This window comes from Symphalangus syndactylus, chromosome 1, assembly GCF_028878055.3.
Source record: "Symphalangus syndactylus isolate Jambi chromosome 1, NHGRI_mSymSyn1-v2.1_pri, whole genome shotgun sequence".
NCBI classification, from domain to species: domain Eukaryota; kingdom Metazoa; phylum Chordata; class Mammalia; order Primates; family Hylobatidae; genus Symphalangus; species Symphalangus syndactylus.
The window spans coordinates 16,411,537-16,417,550 of record NC_072423.2 but is presented as its reverse complement, the minus strand read 5'-3'; positions in this window follow the sequence as shown (position 1 = coordinate 16,417,550).

The window sequence follows — 6,014 nt, the reverse complement described above, 5'->3', positions numbered from 1 at the left end:
CATCCCACCTAAAACACTACATCTGAAACATGAAGAAAACACTGGGAAGCAGCCAACTTAGGCAGGCAGGACTTGATGGGTTACAGTGCTCCAGGCAGAAAACCCAGGGAGGCAGCTCCATGTTTACCCTGGTTTTTCCCCGAGCACATTTTCCAAATTGCAGCATGCATGAAAAGACTCCGAGCTGATGGCCGGGCGCGGTGGCTCACGCTTGTAATCCCAGCACTTTGGGAGGCCGAGGCGGGCGGATCACGAGGTCAGGAGATCCAGACCACGGTGAAACCCCGTCTCTACTAAAAATACAAAAAATTAGCCAGGCGTGGTGGCGGGCACCTGTAGTCCCAGCTACTCGGAGAGGCTGAGGCAGGAGAATGGCGTGAACCCGGGAGGCGGAGCTTGCAGTGAGCAGAGATTGCGCCACTGCACTCCAGCCTGGGCGACAGAGTGAGACTCCGTCTCAAAAAAAAAAAAAAGACTCCAAGCTGAAAGTGGCAGTCTTAGCAGGTAAAGGGACAACAGCCAGTGTGTAGAGCTATCAAAGTATCTTGAACTTGAGGGACAAAACCTTAGGGAGGAATCACAAACCACAACAACAAAAAATAACAAAAAACAAGGAACTTCATACAATTTCCTTCAAGCCATTGTTGGACTCTGTTTTTTTTTGTTTTTTTTGTTTTTTTTGTTTTTTTTTTTTGAGACACAGTCTTGCTCTCATGGCCCAGGCTGGAGTGCAGTGGCGAGATCTCAGCTTACTGCAACCTCCGCCTCCTAGGTTCAAGCGATTCTCCTGCGTCAGCCTCCCGAGTAGCTGAGACTACAGGCGCCCAACATCACACTCGACTAATATTTGGAATTTTTAGTAGAGACGGGGTTTCACCGTATTAGCCAGGATGGTCTCAATCTCCTGACCTCAATCCGCCCGCCTCAGCCTCCCAAAGTGCTGGGATTACAGGCGTGAGCCACCGTGCCTGGCCATTGTTGGACCCTTAAAATATTTATGCAAAGAGTAAAACTTCAAGAAACTTAGAAAGAAAAAAAGCCTAAAAAAAGAATCTTAGAAGAAAACAACAGCAGGGAGGCTGAAGAGCCATAACAGAGGCATTAGCAGCTATTGAAATGCTGGGGAGACAGTTGCTGGAGTTCAAGTAGAGTGGGGTCGGTAAGCACTTAAGCTTTAAATCAAGACCTCAGGGTGGCTGTGCCAGAAGAGTAAGGAAAACTTAAATAGGCCAGACTTAACAACGCCTACAACCAAGTTTCAAAGGAATCCGTTACCTAGCCTTCCTTCAGCAAGAAAACTTAACCCTCTTTGAAGGAAGGTAATAATAGTTCAGAGCTTCTAAAATTTTTCATCCACAATGTTCAGCATCTAGTCAAAAATTATCAGTAATGCTAAAAAGCTGGAACAAGGGACCCCAGGCCAGAAAGTAGGGAAAAAGCAGACAATAGAAGTGTGCCCAGATGGGAAATCTCAGCTGAGAAATGGAAACTCCCAAAAAGAATCAAGTGGAAACTCTACAACCAAAAAATACTCTATCTGAAATTTAAAACTTGATTGCATAGGTTTAACAGCAAATTGGAGACTGAAACTGTCAGAGTTCGTCAACTCGAAGGTAGATCAATAGAAATTATATTCTGAAGACCTAGAGAAGAAATGGTTGGAGAAAATTAGGAGCCTCAGTAATACATAGGAAGTTATCAAACAGTCTAACATAACTGAAATAGGAGTCCTACAGGAAGAGGAGAGCAAGAAAAGGATAAAATATTTGAAAAAATGATTAAAAAATTACCTAAAATTGGTGAAATCATAATTTACAAATCCCAGACAGCCAACAAACCCCAAGCAGGATAAATGCAGAGAACTATACCAAGGCACATCATAATCAGACTATTTAAAATAAAGAGAAAAACCTTATAAGCTTCTGGGAATGAGAGGATGACACATAATTTCCAGAGGAACAACAATACAATGACAGCTAACTTCTCATCAGAAACAATACAGTCCAAAAGACAATGGACTTTTTTTTTGTGCATGTGATGGGGTCTCACTCTTGTCGTCCAGGCTGGAGTGCAATGGCACAACATCGGCTCACTGCAACCTCCACCTCCCCAGTTGAAGAGCTTCTCCGGCCTCGGCCTCCTGAGTAGCTGGAATTATGGGCAGGCGCCACCAGGCCTGGCTAATTTTTGTATTTTTAGTAGAGACAGGGTTTTGCCATGTTGGCCAGGCTGGTCTGAAACTCCTGACTTCAGGTGATCCTCCCACCTCGGCCTCCCAAAGTGCTGGGGTTACAGGTGTGAGCCACCATGCCCAGCTGACAATGGACTATCTTTAATGAGCTTAAAGAGAAAAAGAAAGTCAACCCAGAATTCTATTTCCACTAAAAATAACTTTCAAAAAGAGGGTAAAATAGTTAAACAAAAGGTGAGAAAACTTATTTATCCTCAGACCTGCATTATGTGAAACATTAAAATGTATTTTAAGTAGCAGTTAGACACCTTCAGTTTTCCTTAGTTGCCCTAATTCCCTAAGCTGTCCAGGCCTATCACATGTGCTAATAAGGGCTTAAGACAACTATTTCAAGGTTCCTAATAAAATGATTGCCTCTGTTTTAATGATGTTGAGCTAGGTATAAAATAAATTGCCATTTTCCAGAATAGAAATGGGGAGGGAAATTTCCTTTACATTTATTATGACAAGTAGCCATAGGAACACAGGTGGTTAACTTTTCTACCCCTTGAGGTGTAGGTAGAGAAGCCAGTACATCCAGTATACTTAGTGCAGCTAGTAGTGCAGCTTCTAGATGGAAGTTCTTGCTCAGCGTGTGCTTGCCACTAAATGACAGAAAGTGGAAAATAATTGGCTGAGCAGGAAAGTTAAAGGAAAAGGGCAGAGTCTTTGATTTGCTGTAAAGCATAAAAGCTTTGCTCCTCGTGAAACAGAGCACAATGACTGTCTCAGGAACTGACCAAATACATTAGCAAAAAAGCAGAATTGGCACTTTTCCTTCTGTGCCAATCATGTGGAGAAGTCTGTGTCCCAAGAGTTATGATTGAGCTTTACCAAGTCTTATTCCAATATTAGTATATGAAGTAGTTTTCTTTTTAAGTAAATCTTTATAAGGCCATACAAAGGAAAGCAGCCAGGCTACCAGTCAGGCATTCATAAATGGTTACCTTGTCATTGCTTATGTAGGGTATCTTTTTTTTTTAAGCTGTAGAATAGTCCCATTGAGGAGAGAGTAGTTGATAATTTTTTTATGCTAATGTTTTTTCCCCTTACATTCATAGAAATAAATGCCTTAAATAATATAAAACCCTAAATAGAGGAAGTGTAGCATATTGGATAAGAGCATAGATTTTGGAAGCAGACTGTCTGAGTTTGTAACCTGGTTCTGTCACTTGCCTTTGTGACCTTGGGGGAAGTTCACTTTTGTGCCTCTGTTTTCTTATCTATAAAGTGAGGATAATGTTGCCTGCTTTGCATGGGGCTGTTGTGAATATGTGAGTTACATTTGTTAAGTATCAGTGGCATATATTAAGCACAATTCATGTATTTGCTGTCATTGTTAAGAGGCAAGTGGTGTAAAATCCAGCTCTCTAGTTTCATCTGTTGATCTCACTAACTAGATTCCAGGAGAAACTCAGTTTATTGCAGAGCAATTGATTCTATTTTGTTCAAAAATATAGGCACCAACCCATAGATGCGTCAAGTTGAATACTCAGTGGTCCTCAACATTTTTCGCCTGGAAAATCACAGTATAGATGACCTTCTCGAACAAGGAGGCACAGTGGGTTATATGCCATTCTAGGCAAGCTACCTGTAACTTGATCCCCTTCTCTCTTAGAAGCAGACTGCAGTACAAAGGAGTATGGAATTATAGAGAAAAGAAATGTAGGCACTGTCTTTGTTTTTGAAGAGTTGTCACAACTGATTTCAATTAAACGTGTAGATGACTATAGTTGAGGAATATCAAAAGGATGAAGATGCCTGTTGAGTTCATCAATGGCTACTTATTCAGAGCTTACTATAGCAAAGGAGTTAGCTACAATTGCAAGAAAGGAAACTGGTAGAGACTCAAAGGGATTTGAAAGGACAGTGAGTTTTGCAGAATACAAGGAGGAAGCCTTAGGACAATATTTGGTTGGTCAGTGTTCCATTGGGTGGCATGCTGTCTTCGGGTAGGACTTTTGGAAGTGATGTGGAGGATATGGGAGTGGGTAATGGAGCTTTCTGATTGGCTTTTCAATCAGTTGTTCAAAGTCTTTGATTGGCTCACTATCAACAGGCACATAACTGGGGACCTTCACCCTCATAGGCTGGGTAGGCTCAGAGGGGTTTTCCTGTTTCAACTAAAAGAATATCTGGGCTGGGCATGGTAGCTCACACTTGTAACGCCCGCACTTTGGGAGGCCGAGGTGGGCAGATCACCTGAGGTTGGGAGTTTGAGACCAGCATGACCAACATGGAGAAACTCTGTCTCTACTAAAAATACAAAATTAGCTGGGCGTGGTGGTGCATGCCTGTAATCCCAGCTACTTGGGAGGCTGAGGCAGGAGAATCGCTTGAACTCAGGAGGCAGAGAATGCAGTGAGCCAAGATCACGCCATTGCATTCCAGCCTGGGCAACAAGAGCAAAGCTCCGTCTCAAAAAAAAAAAGAATATTTGTTCCTCAGCTTTGGGTTCCAAGTCCAACATAAGCCAATTCTGCAGGATTGTTGCCTTAAACTGTAAGCTCCTTTCCCATCATATACCAGTGCCTGGTATATAGCAGGAGTTAATAAATATCTGTAGAATATATGATAAATATTTTACTAAGGAGATTGTAAACATTTTACTTTAAAAACGTTCAAATTTAAAAAGTTGAAAGAACTATACAGTGAATATTCATATGCCCATCACCTAGATCTACAGTTAAAATATTACTATAGGTGCTTTATCAAATATCTGTTCATCCCACAAGAATAATTTTCACATGGCACATTTGATTAAGCTAATAAGAAAAAAATAAAATTAAACTGTTTATAGCCTTACTACTTACATGAGGACAATCTAGTCCGAGGGAATAATGAAAATAGTTCCGGAGATTTCTCAATTACCCTATAAACAAGGATTGTTTGGCAAACATAGGTGGGACTCAGATTCTATCTGAGGCTGTTAGCATCCAAGGGCTGTAGGCAGTTGAAGTATGGATATGCTAAAGGTTCATTTGTAGATATTATTGTGGAGCCTGTATTTACCCACACCTTTAAAATATGCATTATTAAACTTGTAAGGTGAAATGTAGGAAGTTTAAGCTTAACAGAGCTACAACAATCAGTGTTTATAGTACGATTTTTTTTAAAGATTCAGTGGAAGTCATCTTCATTCACAGATGAAAGTCAATCCTGTAGGCGAAATTAGGCAAGTTAAAGTTGAATGACTATGCTTGCTGCATCAGAAACTATTTAAGAGATTAGTCATCAAAATATCTTCGCTTGGCTGGGCATGGTGGCACATGCTTGTAATCTCAGCACTTTGGGAGGCCAAGGTGGGCGGATTACTTGAGGTCAGGAGTTTGGGACCAGCCTGGCCAACATGGTGAAACCCTATCTCTATTAAAAATACAAAAATTAGCTGGGCGTGGTGGTGCATGCCTGTAATCCCAGCTACTCGGGAGGCTGAGGCAGGAGAATTGCTTGAACCTGGGAGGCAGAGTTTGCAGTGAGCTGAGATTGTGCCACTGAACTCCAGCCTGGGAGACAGAGAAAGACTCCATCTCAAAAAAAAGAAAGAAAGAAAAAAAAAAAGTTGAATGACTATGCTTGCTGCGTCAGAAACTATTTACAAGATTAGTCATCAGAATATTTTTGCTTGGCTGGGCGTGGTGACTCAGGCTTGTAATCCTAGCACTTTGGGAGTCCAAGGTGGGCGGATCACTTAAGGTCAGGAGTTGGAGACCAGCCTGGCCAACATGGTGAAACCCTATCTCTACTTAAAATACAAAAATTAGCTGGGTGTGGTGGAGCACAC